Raw genomic sequence first — 18,071 nt, forward strand, 5'->3', positions numbered from 1 at the left:
GCTGCCTGTGAGGGGGAGAGCCGCACAGCCCACTGGCTCAGGTGGATGAGAGCTTCCTGTCTGTTCTGCACCGCCCCCCTCTCCAGGACACAATCTGGCACTGCTGTCTGGTGCAGTAATTACAGGGTGCGGAGTGGGCCCTCACCACTCACATGTTGGGTTCAATGACAGCCCCTCACTTAGCAGCAATTACCAGCCAGGCCTAGAGGAGGCCTCCCTTCCCTCCTCCCCCACCCGGTCCACCCAGTTGCCTGGCCTCCTGGTCTAGACTGTCCACCCTCAGCCCTGAGCCCTCCAACCACCCATGCTGTCTGCAGCCACTGCATCTTGGGGGCTGCAGCGTCACCATGGCAACTCAGCGTTTGCCCAGGTTGAGGGAAGCCGAGGATGTGACTGGTCTCTCTGAGGCTGTACAGTCTGTCCCCAGCTCCAGGGCTGCTGCAGCAGCAGAAAGGGGGCGGGGGTTGACCTAGGTCTGAGTTTTAAGTGCTTACATGCCCACCGCCTCTCCCTGGAGCCCACAGTGAGAGGAAGGTTAATGACCCCAATATACTAGGACGCTTGTGGTTGGTGTGCGGACAAGAACAAGCCAGAGGTTTGCCGAGAGCCTGGTGTACCTGAATCTTTAATTCTGGTTCCCTCTCTACCTTTGGGGCTCAGGGGATCATCTCCACTTGTTTCTCCCTCTGCTGTAAAGATTCCAGTGGGCTGAGAGAAGTTGCCTGGCGCCAGGAGAATTTGCCCTGTGGTACCTGCAAGCATCTTGTTTATCATGAATTGGCACAGGCGAAAGACCTGAGGGTGGCAGATCCGGCATCTTCCTTCCAGGGGGGTGGGGGTGGGGACCAGGGAGTGTTGGGCACATGGCGGGCTGCTGCACTTGAAGACGAGTCCTTTGTCCTAACCCAGGGAATGAGAGCAGGTGTGGGGAGGACAGGGCAGAGAGGCCACTCCCTGATCCTCCATGTAAGTTATTTAATGCCAGGTGGCCCAATACAGCTAGGATGCGTGGACCTATTTCATCTTGGCTGTGGAAACTAATCTCACACAGGCCGAGGATCTAGAAGTCATCCATTTTTCTCTGCCCCAGTGGGCATGTTGCTGGTCCCCCACCCCCACCCCAAAGTTGGTTTCTTTACCCACAAATGGAATAATGCTATCTCCTGAGCAACCATGGAGACAGAGATGTCTGGAAATCCCCTCAGTGCTGGACACAGTTATTAGCTGTCGGGATGCAGATCGGGGATATCATAACCTACCCAGGTGACAAGGGAGAGGAGCCCGACTCTTAGGGGAGCCTCTTAACGGTGTTCATTTCACAGGGGAATTTCCAGTAGTGGAAATTCGTAGTGGAGAGACAGCTCTGTCAGCAAAAAGGCCTTGCCACCAAACCCGAAACTTGAGTTTGATCCCTGGGCCCCACATGGTAGGATGAAACAGCATCTCCCACGGATTGTCCTCTGAGCGCCATAGTGTGGTATTTTATCCATACATACTCCTCCCTAAGTGCTATTAAAATGTCTTATTGTTTTGTTTGTTTGTTTTAAGTGTGAATGGGCAGTGCTAGTTGTAATTTTGCAATGATTTGCTCAGTAAAATGGGCTGGTTCCCATCCTCCACCCCCCACCAGCCATGAGTTGCCAGTCTGACCTCTGCCTGCCCCCCAGCCACACAGCCCTGACACCAGCCAGGCCCCTCCCCCCCAGCATCAGAGCAACCAATGAGCTTGACTGCTGTTCCCATGGTTATTTACAGTCTCATTGGCAACCTAATACACTTCCCTAAAACAGGCCAGCAACCCCCAGGCCCTGGCGTCTGGTGGCAGGGCCATCCCTTTCTCTTAGTGTCTGAGAAGAACACTCCTGCTGGGGACCAGGACGTCTATCAGAGCACACTCAGGAAATGCTTCTGGAGCATCAGCAGGCGCCTGCCTGGTTAAAACCATAGACATCATGGAAGTCATCAAGCACCTGCCTCACCCTCTAGGAACGTGTGCAGAGCTCTGAACCCAGAGGCCCCTCTGGGGAGTCCACGGAGAGATATGGAAGTCTACTAGAAAGTAGCCCTGGGCGAGAGAGAAGGCAAGGCAGTCCTAATGCTTAGTCCCCATCAGAGTTACCAGGAGGGACGAGAGGCACCGCTGTGACCTGGTGCTACTCTTGTCACTGGCGGTGGGCATGCCACTGGAATGAGGCATGAAATCAAGACAGACCCCCCACTGTGTCATGATGTCTTCATTCTCAGGACAACAACCAAGATCCAAGGCCATCAGGGATCTCCGTGGACCCTGCAGAGAAGATCACCACCTGGCATGTATGTGCACATGGGTATTCTTTTGAGGAACAGTTTTTACCTCCTACAAAGTTAGGAACTGCTGGTCTAAGGAGAGCCAGACTTGTCCAGAATGACAGTGAGCTCAGAAGTATATGAAGGCATGCGGGAAATATGATGGGTAGATGGCTGCGTGGTTGGGTGCATAGATGAGTGGGGGGGTGTGTGTGGAGTGTGAGGGGGGTGGTTGGATGAAATAGATGGGTAAGTGGGTAAATGATTGAGTAGGTGGATGGACAGATGAGGAAATGGGTAAGTGGATTGGTGAGTAAGTGAGTGGATGGATAAAGAGATTGATGCATAGATAGATACACAGGTGGACGGACAGACAGACAGACAGACACACACACATCAACACATAGGCAGATGGGTAGATAAGGAAATGAATAAGTACATGGATGGAGGGAGGGAGGGATGGATGAAGGGATGGATGAAGGGATGAATGGATGGATGGATTGATGGATCGATGGATCGATGGATGGATGGATTGATGGATGAAGGGACGGATGGATGGATGAAGGGAGGGATGGATGCATGGATGAGTGCATAGATGGGTGGGTGAGCAGGTGGGTATGTAGGTGTATATACATGTATGTAGGTGTATATACATGTATGTAAGTGTATGTATATATGGATGCATAGGTTGGCAGATAGATAGGTGGTAGTTGGTAAGGAGATAAGTAGGCAGTGGTAGGATGGGAGACACAAAAGGGCACAACCAGTTGTCTGGGACCATGTAGGTCAGGAGAGCCACTTTGAGAAAGGCCTGACCTTGTGAACTTCCTCAGGACAATATAGGAGCTTACAGGGACAGAAGGGAAAAAGCATGGCCCACAAAGGGCAGAACGGACATAAAGGCACTGAGGTCGAGTAGGTGTCGGGGTGGTGCTCGGACTTTCAGATCCAGTTCACTGTGGCTGGGTGGCAGTGCACAGGAGAGGGCTGGGGAGTAACAGGCTTGCTTCTGAAAACGGCATGGCCGCCAGAAGGTATTCTGACAGGGATGTCCACTTCGAGGACCAAGTGTCTCATCTCCCTCATGTTCCCTCATCAGTGTGCGCTCGCAGGTCCTGAGGAACACCCACACCAAAGCTTTGCCACCCTTTGCCCATCCGTGCCACCCCTGAATGCTTTAGCCCGCACTGGGAAGTGGTTGTTACTTAAAGTCTCAGTTTCCAGATTACAGAATGGGCTGAGAGAGATTTGTCTGCTTGCCCAAGGTCACTTGCCCAAGGTCACTTACTCTGGTCACTGGATGGAGTCCTTCCTCCCAGAGCCCCAAGGCTCCATCTCCCCAGCACTGCCACCTCCAAGGAGGGATGCCAGGCAGTTTCGATGCCCTCCTGCCAATTAGGCCCCTCTGCCTAGGGGCAACAGGAATAGCCTGCCACAGGAGGCTGAGGTCTAGCAGGGCAGGGCCCCCTGCTGTTGTCTTTTGGCCCTAAGAGGAATCCCCCACTGAGCCTTACCCGTCCTGTTCCCAGCTGCCCCATGAATTAAACATGCCCCCGTGGTTAACTCAGTAATGCTTTTATTAATAGTTAATTACTCAACGTGCACTGGGGAAATGAGACTCACTCAGGCCTCGTAAATTAAGGCAGTGATCTTGTGAAGGAAACCAATGGGAGTTCATTACCCAGCCCTTCCCTCACTGTACCTCTGGGCTTGCCATTTAGCAGTACTAATCGAGACGTGCTGGGTGGCAGGGTGAAGGGACAGGGACTTTGTGCAGGGAGATAGTGCTGGAGGACAGCATCTGGGCAAGAGGAAGGGCCCAGGGACAAGGGTGATGTGTGGCTAGGAAATGTTACTCAGCACTTTAGCAGCTCACGGCCTGTGTACCCTGTCACCTCCCAGGATTCCCTGACAGGGCAAGGCTGCCTGCCCAGGGTCAGGAGCTCTCCCACTCAGTCCAAGCCTGGACCTGGCTGCTGCCAACACACACACACACACACACACACACACACACACAATTCACACCTTCACACACACACACACACACCATACACACATACACACACACATACATACAAACTACACATACACATTCACACACATTCACAGACACATACACACATTCACACACAGACAAATGCACACATACACATTCATACACACATTCACACACATATACACACATCCACACAACAAACACACACACATACACACACACACATTCACATGCACACATACACATTTCCACACACATCCACACACATTCACACTCATGCACACACACATAAACACACACAAATGCACGTATACACATTCACACGCACACATTCACACACATACACACTTTCACACACACATATACACACATTCACATGCACACATACACACATTCACACACACATATACACACATTCACATGCACACATACACATTCACACACATATACACACGTTCACATGCACACATACACAACACACATACACACATTCACACTCATGCACACACACATCCACACACATTCACACTCATGCACACACACATCCACACACATTCACACTCATGCACACACATTCACACTCATGCACACACACATACACACATTCACACACACATACACACACATTCACACACACAAATTCATGCACCTGCATGCACACACGTACGCATACACACATTCATGCCCTCATGCACGCACACACACACACTCATGCACATGCACATATGCACGTACGAGTAGACTCCCATCAAGACTCCGTTTCTGCCTTTCTCATTTCACAGGTGTCAAGACTTCCTCTTCTGTGTTTTCGTTGTGGCTGAAGCCAATTTCCCATCCCGAGTCTGCTGCCTGGGCGGATAAGGGTCTAGTCTAACCTGCTTAGCCTTTCTAAATTTAACCCTCTCTCGTGTGTTTTGTTTCCCAGGAGACAGAAGCCCTGGGAAAAGCCCATCTCCCAAGAAAAGATAGCCACTGCGTACTCTGAACCAACTGAGTGCCAAGACCTGTCCTTGGGGGCCCATGTTTACCGATTTCCACCCAGGAAACCCTACTTTTCTGACCCTCCTCTTCTGAAAGGGGAATAGTAAGACTTCTTTTCTGGGGTCATCAAGTATGAACTCTGTTTTCAAACATACAAATTTCTCATGGCTGCATTGTTTGTGTTGGGAGGGTGTGTGTGTGTGTGTGTGTGTGTGTGTGTGTGTGTGTGTGTGTGTGTGGTGTGTGTGTGTGTGTGTGTGTGTGTGGTTTGGGGGCAGGGTACATGCCCATGGGTGTGCTATGTGCACCTGTGTGTGGAGGCCAACAGACAACTTGGTGATTTTCTCAGGTGATTTTTGTTTTGTTTTCTGCAGAGTCTCCCCACTGGCCTGGAACTTATTCAGTAGGCTAAACTGACTGACTGACTGACTGACTGACTGACTGACTGACTGACTGACTGACTGACTGACGGGACAGTGATCCAGGATCCAGGGTCCGCCTCTCTCTGCCGCTCCTGCTTCTCCTCTCACCCTCTATCCCCTTTACCCCCCCCCCATACCCCAGCTTGGATTACAAGCATGTGCTACACTTGATTCTTTTCTTAAAGAAAAAGAAAGGACGCCCTCTCCCCACCACCCCATAATGGGCAAAGAGACATCTTGATGATGTTGTTCTTTTTTTTTTTTTCGGAGCTGGGGACCGAACCCAGGGCCTTGCGCTTGCTAGACAAGCGCTCTACCACTGAGCTAAATCCCCAACCCCGATGATGTTGTTCTTATATCAGCCAGGGGCAGAGCGGTGTTCATCCTAGCTTGATGTCTGGCTGGGTAGTCAAAACTGTTTTATGCCTCGGACACATAAAAATCAAATCAAATCCAGACAGTGCCGCCCAGGAAGAGGAGGACAGCCAGAGACCTGCTTTTCTCCATGCCGCAAGGTGTGGGCAGGGAAAGATGCCCACAGACCAGCCTTCCACCCCATGGCACAGACAGGCCATAGACACACAGAGCCCCACCTACCACCATGCAGACAGAGACCTGCAGACTACCATGCCACCACCACCCCTGCCCCGTGTCCCCTCCCCCGTGCAGGGCACAGGCGGGTGTAGGCATCTGCTTACCTCCACACCATGCAGTGTGGTTGGAGGTTGTCACTCAGGGGCCCACCAACCACATGGCCGGCCTGCAGCGGGAGCCATCGCAGTGTGCGAGTCTGTGGTGGCCAGGTTGGGGCGGGGCGGGGGAGAAAAGCGAGCGCTTGAGCATTATGAAGAGAGATGGAACTGGAGACTCGAAGGGTGGAGAGGAGGAGCCTGTTGTGGATGGCCAGCCCTGCCACCCAGGGCCATGCTGAGGTCCAAGCCCGAGCTGCTGCTGGGGGCCACCTCTGGGTCCATGGCTACACAGCACCAGGGGTTAGTGTGACATCCGAGACTCAGATTACCATTAAACAACACGGGAATGTCCCTGGCTAGGGCAGCTTCCCAGGGACCACATGGATGTCCAGGGGCTGTGCGGAACTGGTTCTACTCCTCCCCGGATGGGGCGCTCTGGAGAGCTGGGACCACCTTTCAACAGTGGCAGTGGTTGGAAGAGCAGGGCCTGTGCCTCACCCAGGCAACACAGTGGAGCTGGCCCTGGGGGCAAGGGATGGGGGTTGGGGGTGTGAGTGTGGAAAAGCTGTCTCCTTCAGTAGGAAAGTTGCTCACTGGGTCATAAGCAAAGGCAAGCTAGCCCTGCCCCCACTGGCTGCAGCACTTGGGAGAGCAGGCGCTGCATCTTGCCCAGGCAGCTCAGTAGGGCTGGCCCTAGTCAAGAGGGGACTGGTAAGCTGGCCCCAAGGGCAAGATTTGGAAGAGCTGCCACCCTCCGCTTGTCTGCCATGAGGTGGTGTGGGTTCAGGCCCACCTCCCATCCTTATCCCTTGCCACCTACAGCAGTCGAAAGAGCTGGCCCAGGGGTGTGTGAGAGCAGGTGAGCTGCAACTCACCAGCTGCAACACTCAAGAGAGCAGGCCCTGCACCTCACCTGGACAGCACAGTGGAGCTGACCCTGGTGGTGGGGGTGCAGGTGAGCTGAACCCCTGAGGGTAAGCTTGTGGGAGAGTTGCCTGCCCGGCCAACCATCTGCTTCTAGGTGGTATGGGTGCGGGTGTGGTGCCCTTCCCCCTTCCCCCTTAATGACTGCAGCACTTGGAAGAGCAGGCCCTGCACCTCACCTATGCAACACAGTGGACCTGACCCTGAGGGGTGAGCCAACCCAGAGGGTGTGAGAGCAGGAGAGCCAGCCCAGCCCCTCATAGCGGCAGCACCTGGGAGAGTGGGCCCCAGGCCTTCACTAGGCAGCATGGTGGAGTTGGCTCTGAAGGTGTGGGTGGGTGAGCTGGCCCTGAGGGCACGAGAGCAGGAGAGCTGAGCCTGCCTCCTGCCAACAGCAGCATTGGGTGGATCCGAGCTGGAGCCGTGCTGGAGAGCTCGCTCTGGTGGTGTGGGTAAGGGTGAGCCTACACACTGGCCAGCTCGGCTACCACCCAGGCCCAGATCCAGGACTCTGAGTTGGCCCACTCCAAAATGTATGTCATCTGCGAATGACTGGGACCTGTGAGAGGGTAAGTCCTACTGAGCCAAAGCTGCAGGACCTCCATGACACAGGGCAACAACAGGATAACCTGGAGAAGATCCACTATTGATGCTGTCACTGAAGCCAGAGGTCTCAAACTAGACCAATGACTCAGTGCAGCGAACATTTGCAAGTGAAGATGTGTGGACGGGGGATACACTGCAGGACACACTGTGACAGACACACTACAGATTCCACGATGAGATGTTTTTCTATGCTTTGCTTTTTTGTGTGTGCATGCGTGCGTGCCTGCATGAGTGCGTGCGTGCGTTTTATTTGGGGGGTCAGTTGCAAGAGCAAAGGGCAGATATGAGGGGACAGGACATAAATGGTATTGGGTATATGATGTAAAACAATAAATGTTTTTAAATAAAAATAAAAGCAGTGTAGATGAGGTCATTGAACTCAGGTCCCGATGCTGGAACTAAAAGTTCTTTAGCAGCTAAAGTATCTCCCAGTCCTGTTTTAGTCTTGGCGGTTTGTTTGTTTGTTTGTTTGTTTGTTTGTTTGTTTGTCGGAGCCCAGGTTTTATTCTGTAACCCAGGCTAGCCCCGAACTCACAGCAATCCTCCTGCCTTAGTGCTAGAACTACAGGCCTGAGCCATCACATCTGCCTTTCAGTGGCCACTCTAATTATTGTCTTCCTCACAATGATCTGCCCAGTATGTCTCCACATCACGGATGTGCAAAATGTGTGCGTGTCCTTCAACCTGCCTGGGAACCCGGAACCGGGGACGAAACCAACCTTACTGTTTTCCTTTGATGGGGGCAAAGTAGGGAGCTGGTCCCCCTAGTAGGACAAAGATCTACCACTGGTCACAAAACCTCCCTGAGGACACTGTGGGTGAGACACTTGTGAGCCCCACCATCTAGTTAGGCTAGCCCAAGCTCAGCAGCTGTCAATTGTGTCAGTGTTTACAGCTAGAAAATGGGCACACAGTGACACCTCCACGGAAGGACAACCGTGGAGTTTCTGGAGGGCTGGTATCTAGCTTTCTTTTAGAACTCGCTGCCCCTGGTTTCTTTGTATGACGTGGAGATCAGTAGGGCCTGCCCCCACTATTTGGCATCGGTCCTGGAAAGTCTGAGCTTCTGGGGGGTGCAACACTCCCAAGGTGGCCCCTGACCTAATGAGGACTCTCCTAGGCCAGGCCATGCAGAGGCATTGGGGGCTGATGACTGCCCCATACCCACACCAGTTCCCAACCACTTTAGCAAGTGGAGGTCAGCCTCTGGAAATGACCCCCAAACTGCCAGAGCGCCTCCCGCACAGGCTTAGAGCCTCCCCAGTTTGGGAGCACAAAGCCTCAGAGGAGTGCAGCTTGGGGTTCATCTGTAATATGTAACGTCAGATTTAAATGTCACTGCTGCAGGCAGCTGACCCGGGTTCCCACACAATGGCCCGTGAGGGGTGCCTCCGCCGCCTCTTCATCTTCCTGGCGGTAGCTGACCAAAGGGAGGGAGATTTGGTTTCTTAAAAAACTAAACAGTTGTTGAGCACTCTGGCGTTGCCTGGGCAACAGCCGAGGGGGAGAGAGAAGCATCTTATTGTTTAAAGTTATTCTTGCTCGATTTCAAAGGTCTGCTCTGAAAAGACTGTATTCTCCAAACAGCCCAGGTTCTCCTCTTCAGCACCGGCATGCAGGCAGCCCCCGCTGCCCTCCGCCCCATCCCCACTCCAGCCCGAGGCTGTGGAAGGCGACTTCCCTGCTGTCTCCTGGGCACTCGTAGGAGGCCAGCGGGGCTCACCTGTAAAGACACACATTGCATGCTGGGATGCCCCAGCCACTGGCTTCTTTTCCAGTCACTCTGTGACCTGGGCATTTGATCACAATGACAGCGACTTGAGGAAATAGCAACACGCAAAGGCCTGCACTCAAAGGGGAGATCCGCACTGCATTTGAGAGGCAGGCATCTTGATTCTCAACCCAGGGGATAGATGAGGGTGACCATCTGTGGCCATTACTTGCGGACAGTAGCCCAGGGCAGTCACTGAGATCATTTAAGGAACCGTCAAGCAGGCTGGCATCCACGTTCCTCTGCCCCTCCCACAGCCCCCTGTTGGACTTGCTCGCTCTTCTGTCTTCCCCACGAGGCTGTCATCTCCCTGGCAGCAGGACCACGTCTATTCATCTCTCTATGCTCTTGTAAGCCCGAAACCCTTTCAGGAGCAAAGCGAACGCTGAGAACCCAAACAAGACGTACATATATTTTTAATTAAAAATGTTTAGCTTGTGAATGCATACGCACGCTACAGGACTCAGAAGCTTCAAGGGACCGAGTATTCTCATGGCATCCACTTGGTCTGCATGGGGAGACTTAGTTCCCTCCTTCCAGAAATGTCTGTCATAACACAAGTGAGCATCAAATAAGATGCGTTACTCAGGCCTCAGTATCTAGCACAGGTATAGCACACAGTGACATGTAAAAGACAGCCAGAGGGAGACTGGGAGAGTAGAGGCATAGGAGAGTGGTGGAGGTCTGGGAGGGTAGATAGATATGTGAGTTCATGGGTGAGTGTGTGTGTGTGTGTGTGTGTGTGTGTGTGTGTGTGTGTGTGTGTATGTATATGGGTGGATGGGTGGATGGGTGGGTGGATGGGTGGTGGGTAGATGGATGGATGGGTGGGTGGTTGGGTGGGTGGATGGGTGGGTGGATGGATGGGTGGGTGGGTGGATGGGTGGGTGGATAGATGAATGGATAGATGGATAGATGGTTGGATGGGTGGATGGATGGGTAGGTGATGGATTAATGGATGGATGAGATGGGTGGATGGATGGGTGGATGAATGGGTGGATGGGTGGGTGGATGGGTGGGTGGGTAGATGGGTAGATGGGTGGATGGGTGGGTGGGTGGGTAGATGGGTAGATGGGTGGGTGGATGGGTGGATGGGTAAATGGGTGAGTAGATGGGTGGATGGATGGATGGGTGAGTGGATGGATGGGTGGATGGGTGGGTGAGTGGATGGATGGGTGGATGGGTGGATGGATGGATGGATGAGTGGATGGGTGGGTGGATGGATGGATGGATGGATGGATGGATGGATGGATGGATGGGTGAATGGGTGGGTGGATGGATGGGTGGGTGGATGGGTGGATGGATGGATGGATGGTGTCTTAGGGTTTCCATAGCTATGATAAAACTTCATGACAAAAATCAACTTGCGGGGGGGAAGGATTTGTTTCAGTTTACAGTTCCACATCACAGTCTGTCATCAAAGGAAATTAGGGCAGGGATTCAAGCAGGGCAGGAACCTGGAGGCAGGAGCTGATGCAGAGGCCATGGAGGGATGCTGCTTACTGGCTTGCTCTTCATGGCTTGCTCAGCCTGCCATGATCTGGGTCCTCCTATACCAGTCATCGTCATTATCATCAACAAAACCAAAATACACCATAGTCTTACCTACAGGCTTGCCCACTGGCCTGATGCAACATTTTCTCAAATGAGGCTCCCTCTTCTCAAATGACTCTAAGTTGTGTCAAGTTGACACAAAAGCCGGGTGGCCCAGCTGGATAGATGGGTGGGTGAGTAGATGATGTTTGAACCAGCGAGGGAGAGGGTGGGTGGATGCTTGGTAGGCGTGCAGTTACATAGACAGGTGAGAGCATAAATGAGTGGATGGGTGAGAGATGGGAAGGTAGGGGGATAAATGGATGAGTGGGTGGATAGATGGAAAAATGGAGGGGTGTCTGTATGGGCAGATGGTGAACGGATGGGTGATGGGTAGGCAGGTATGTGGCAGACAGGTAGATAGGTTCCCAGTTCCCACTTATTCACCCACCTATCTTCTCTCATCTTCTGACCACACACTAACCATATGCCACCAGTTCTCCCTTCTCACATGTGTTCTTGGGAGAAAGACAGATGACCCAGCATTGGGCACATCAAGTCCCAGGGCCCTGTCATCGCTCAGATGACAGAAATGGGATCTGTGCCTGTGTCCAGTGAAGATTCTATCCCAGTGTTAATGGCAAGACCCAATCACAATGGCTCAAGCCCTTAGAGGTTTTTGTCCCCACTATGGGGAGCCCATCTGGGGGACTCCCTCAGGATATCTAGGTCTAGGGTGTTCCCATTCCCTTCACTTTTCCCTATGACATGACAAAAAGGCTCGTGGAGACAGAGGCCTTCAGCATCCTGCCCATGTTCCAGGAAGAAAGAGGGAAAAGAGGGGCAAAAGACTGAGTCAGCCTCCTATAAAAAGCCTGTTCCTGGAAGCCCCACCCGATGACTTCTAATTAGATCTCCATGGCAACCCTTAACCGCAAAGGAGGCTGGGAGATATGGCCTCTAAGCTGGCCATGTTACATTGCAGGCGAGCTTGGGATGCAAGGAGAAGGGGGAAATGGACCAAGGCAGACAGCTGGCAGCCTCCGCCACGGGTGAAGAATGAGGAGCAAGCTGGCCGGGGACCGAGAGCCCAGCCAAATCAGCCGGGGACAGGCATGGGCCAGGCTGAGCGGGGCGTGGAGCTCCTTCTACTGGTGTAAGCCCAGTCTCCCGTGGCTCCTGGGCAGGAAGGATGTGCCCTCATCATAGTTTCTCAAATGCCTGACCCCTCGCTCCTACTCTCCCTCTCCTTTCCTGGCTGCGCCCAGCCCCTCCCCCATTTCTTTGCCAATATCCAATATCCTCTTTTCTTCTCTTTTGTTTGTTTGAGTACACATGTGGAGGATGTGTCTGTGGACAGCTGCGGCCCTGCTCTATCTGTCGCTCTCCCATCTTATTCTTTTGAGACAAGGCCTCTATGAACCGGGAACGAGGCTGGCTGGCAGCCAGCCGGCCCCAGCATTCCTTTCGGTCTTCACCTCCCTGTGGTGCTAGGGTTACAGGCATGTGACTGTGCCTGTCTCTTCGTGGGGAGTTTGAACTCAGGCCCTTGTTCCTGTTCAGCAAGTGCTCTAATCCACCAAGCCATCTTCCTAGGTCTCCAAGGTGGTCTTTCTGACCCACAGATCTGATGGTGTGAGCCTACTCAATGGCAGCCCTCCTCACTCGGAAGGTGAAGCCATGATTTCCCTGCCTCTCCCCCCCCCCACTTCTCTCTCTCTCTTTCTCTCTCTGCCTCTCTGTCTCTGTCTCTCTCTCTTCTCTGCCTCTCTCTGTGTGTCTCTCTCTGTCTCTGTCTCTCTCTGCCTGTCTCTCTGTTTCTCTCTCTGTCTGTCTCTCTCTTTGTTTCTGTCTCTGTCTCTGTCTGTCTGTCTGTCTCTCTCTGGCACACTTACTTTATTCCAGCCACCCTGGGCTCTCAGCTCCCTCTTAGCCTAGGGTCCTTGTCCCTGTGGCTCCCTTTGCCCTCTGTGAACTTGACTGGGCCGCCTTTTTGGAGGCTACCTTTGAGTTGTTGACACAGTACCCCTCCCCCAGAGGATGTCCTGTCCTGAGCATTCCATCTCGGCCCGGTCCTCCTTGCCACACAGGCGGTGACCCACACTTGAGGCAAGGCGATGTGGAGCTTATGGCCCCCTCACAATAATCCTCGAAAAGCAAAGGGAAAAAAAATATGCAGATTGGCAAAGGCAGCTGATTATATGGAAGCACAGTTTTCAAAATATTTGCAAAACAAATATGAGATTCAGTCCCAGATCCACCTTCTCACTAACACATCAAATAGGAAGACCACGAAGCAGTTCCGTTAACTGCCACAATTTCGAAGCGGTGATAAGTGTCAATGATCTTTCGAAACGTCTGCGGCAACTACCACGTGACAGGGAATATGTGACTTCCGCAGGTGACAGAGTCACGGGCACCGTACTGCTGCATTCGGCGGCCTCAGCCTGTGTGACCGAAGAGAGACGTTCTGCTTCGGGTGGGAACTGGAGAGACGAAGGCGGGCTGCTCTCCTGCCTTCCCTTAGCTTGCTCCCCGTCAGATTCTCCCAGGACAGCAGAGACCTTGCCTGTCCTGTCCTCGGCTGTGGACACTTCCAGACATACAGGTGGTCAGCAAAGGGTCTTTAGAGCAATCGAGACACCATGCTGAGGAGATGGGCTCACAGTGAGAGGCCTCGAAGGCTGTGCTCCAAAGCATGGCTGAAGCCAGAGGGAACAGGCTCGCTCTGGGAGGGAGGTCAGCCTGAGGAACAACCGCGTACCCACAAGGCTAGGCTGGCAGGCAGGATGACTAGAGGTGAGCAGGCTGCATGACCGGTCTGAGCATCAATTGTGGATGTCAGCAGCTCCTTTGCTCCCAGCTGCCCTCTGTCCTCCTCGCCTCCCTGGACGTTAAGCGGGGACCTTGGAGAAGCTGGGCCTAGAGTGCTGTCATCAGCTTCCAGCATCTCTGTGATGGTAGAGCGTGCCAGGGACAAGGAGAAGCAGAGGCCAGAGGCTAACAACGTGCCTTGGGAACGTCCCAACAGCAGCTATGGCAGAGAGAACTAGAGTGTGGGATCAGGGAGACAAGGCAGGATAAGCCAGCTCAGCTATCCCAGACTGGGGCAGGGTGTTTGGGGCCCAGATCTCAGTTACCCAGGGGAGTCAGGGAGAAAGCTGCCTTGTGGAACCTCACGTGAGATCCTCACCACCTGTTTGGTGTTATTTAATTTTGAGACCGTGTCAGAGAGACGGGGATGGCTCTGAACTCACTACGTAGACTAAAGATGATCTTGAACGTCTAATCTTCCTGCCTCACGGCTTGAGTGCTGGGATTACAGGCATGTGCCACTAAACTCCATTTATGTGGCACTAGGACCTCATGCCTGCTGTTGGGCAAACATTCTGACAGCTGAGCTACGTACCCAGCCATCGTCACCCGCTTCCGCGTGTGCCCAGCAGGTCACACTCTAGCCCCACGCCGCTGGCTGTCTCAGTTGCTGAGATGAGGGAATTCCTTCTGCATAGCAGGTTTGAAAGGAGCTCTAAAGGGCGGTGTCTGGGGCACCACCTTTGTGACTTTGTCGCTATTAACATGGAAGGACGACTCCATGACAATAGTCTACCATTTCCCTTCACAAGCCGCTTCCTCAACCAGCGCAGAAAGAGGGTGGAGAATCGATCTAGTGTTAGCATGTGGCCAGTAGATCGGGGTGGAGAGAGATCTGTGTTCAAATCTCAGCTCTGCGGTTAATGCCTGTGTGTCTCTGGCTGAACCACGGCACCTCTCTGAGCCATCTCTCTCTCATTTCATTAAACAAGGATAGTGCTTTTCTTCTGGTAGTGTTTCAAATATTACAGGCTAGAAGTGATGTGAGTAAAGTCCTTAGGACAGGGCCTGACCCCTCATAAGTGTTTAATCAGTGGTGGCCATAAGTGTGTTGTTTATTGCAGCCGAAGCCTTGTGCGGGGAGACAAGGACACAGGTAAGGGGATCACCTGGCTCTCTACTCATCCTTAGAAAATGCCAGGCCTGCAGGGGGCCTGGGTTTGCTGCCCTCAACCGGCCATGCTGGTGACAGGGACCTGCATGTATCCTCCAACCTTGCAGAGTTGGACACCTCTGGATGGACAGACAGACGCTGAGCTGTCTTTGAAGAAAGCAACAGTGAGCAGAAGGCCGTCAGCCTGGAGGATTCAGGTCAAAAGGGTGGAAAGGGAGAACCAGGATTGCTTGTATCCTCCAACCTTGCAGGATTGGACACCTCTGGACAGACAGACAGATGCTGAGCTGTCTTTGAAGAAAGCAACAGTGAGCAGAAGGCCCTCAGCCTGGAGGATTCAGGTCTAACTCACCCAGGGTGGAAAGGGAGAACCAGGATTGCTTTACATGACAGACAAGCAGTGGCTGGCCCTGTGCTCACCCTGGGCTCTGGGCAAGCTTTTCGGTTCTTGAGCTGGGCCCGTTCCTTATGCCAGCGTGATCCTAGCACAAAGGTCCTTACTGGAGGACCAGCATCCTAATGAACTGGGGAGGAACTGGTGGGTCCAACTTTCCTCATACCCAGGCTTTTTAGAAAGTTAGACGAAGAAGAAAGTCCCATGCTGCTCTGACTCACGTGACGTCAGGAACCCGTTTTACAAAGCCACACCTCGTGCCTCTGGGTTGTGCAGACGAGAGGGCCAGGGTCCTGATGCAGGCCAGCGTGGGTTCCAGGCCCAGCTTTAGACTCGATGAGCATGAGATGAACTCACAAAGGAAAACAAGGTGATTAAGACACCCAGCAGCCTGGGATGGAGAACCCAGCCCCCCAAACTCTCATCAAAACCCTGCTTTGCTGTCTCCCTGACAGGGAGGGACCTGACAGTCGGGGCTCACAAATCCAAGTCAGGACCCATGGATGATGAAGTATCTTCTACCCTGGGTATCAGCCTACTCTTGTCTCTCAGCCAAACACCCTTGTGCAGGATTCAACTAGTGAAACTGTATACGGCGACCCTCGTTAGCTCATTTCTCCTCGTGGCTCCTCACCCTTCCCACCCTCTGTCCCTGCACAAGAGGGACACCCAGCCCTCAGGATGCCAGGCTGACACTGGCTTAGGGACAGTCTAGTTGTTGGGCTGCACTTTCCAAAGCCCCAGAGAGGCCTCGGCCAAAGGTGCTGACTCAGCAAACTTTAATTTATCTCACAGGCCAGGGGTGCGCATGAAGCAATTAGTGAAATAATGGTTATGTCGCACTAAAAATTATTTATAGAGTCACCGTGCACACAGCTGTGATTAAATTAGACAACCAGGGGGACTTTAACTGCCAGCTGAACTGTCATCCCAGACCCAGGCTCCAGCTGGCTAGGGAGGGGGCAGAGCGGCTTCTCACACATCCGGTGCCCACCCCCACCTCCCCCAACCAGCATCAGAGCTGACCTGAGTCAGGTGGGGTGGGGAGGGTCTGCATGGGAGGGGCTTGGGTGCATAGTCAGATTCTGACAGATGGCCTGAGCCCCAGGGCCCTTGCACATGACTTCAGCAGGGGTTCCCACACTGAAGGCTTTGCTTGGGGACCTCCTTCCCACGTTCCAGAGTGGAGGTGACCAGGTGACCTACAAGAGTTGGTCTTGGAGTTTGGTGGGTTTGGCAATGACCATACCAAGGCTCTGAGGTCTTACGGCCATGCTGGAAAGTGACGAGGGTTAAAGATTGGCTCCCAGGCACCCTACAGGCAGGCTGTGGACATTTTAGTCCAGCCCATGCCTTTCTCTGGACCCCAGTCGCTGCCCCCGAGAGTTCAGACATTGCACAGACTGAGAACCTGCTGCGGGCCACCATTCTCGTGGGTGAACCCTTTTTATTTCGTTTCTTTCTGGTTTCCTCCCTTCATCCCCCTCTCGGGCTCTTTCTTTCATTTTCTCCTTTAAAATTATTCGTTTGCTTGTTTACGCTTGAGACAGGATCTCAGTGTGTAGCCCCACCTGGCATGGCACTCGCTATGTAGACCAGGCTGGCCTCAAATTCACAGATAGTCATCTGCCTGCAGAGTGCTGGGTTAAAGGCATGCACCACCACGCCCATCTCTCTTCTTCCTTTTCGAGACAAGGGCTCACGTGTCCCAGTCTGTAGCCAACAATGAATTCGAACCTCTTGTCATCCTCCTGCCTCCACCACCGGAGTAGTGGGATTATCACTGTGGCTGGTTTCCTTGGGGCTAGAAGTTGAGCCCAGGGCTTAGTGTGTACTAGGCAGGCACTCTGCCAACAGAACTAACCCTTAGGCTCCCAATGAAGTAGTCTTATTCCCGATTTACAGAATCCAAGGTTCAGAGAGGTAAAAATAGCCGCTTACCATTGCACGTCAGTGGCCGGAATAGTTCGCCGAAGGCCCAAGAGACCAATGGCAGAGCACTGGAGTGTCTCGAGCATTTGAGGGGTGCCTTCAGACTGACGCCATGTGGAAACAGGGCTCTCCTTGCAGAGCGGTGGGTCAGACATTTGGCACAGGGGAGGAAGCTGAGTTACAGGGTACTTCGGTGACTGGCTCCCAGTCCCTGAGAAAGGGGTCGACATGGCGTGTGTTGACTACTCCTGAGCTGAGAGCTCGAGCAACATAACCGAGTCACCTGCTGCAAGGGCTTGGCAGCTGCCATCAAGTAACCTAGGTGACAGCTGTGATTATCGGCTGCGCCGTGCAGGCTCTGGCTTCAGCTCCTGCCCCTGTGGCAATGTGAGCTCAGGCCGCCTCCCAGCCCAAGGGCCAGGCTCCCTTTGACTCCTGACAACCGATTTCCCTCAGCACAGACAGCTAGAGCTTCCCTAAGAGCGTGGATGCACCCAGAGACCCAGGCTGTGCCAGCTCCCAGCCCAGCCCCTCCTACCCCAGACA

This window comes from Rattus rattus, chromosome 5, assembly GCF_011064425.1.
Source record: "Rattus rattus isolate New Zealand chromosome 5, Rrattus_CSIRO_v1, whole genome shotgun sequence".
Taxonomy (NCBI): Eukaryota; Metazoa; Chordata; class Mammalia; order Rodentia; family Muridae; genus Rattus; species Rattus rattus.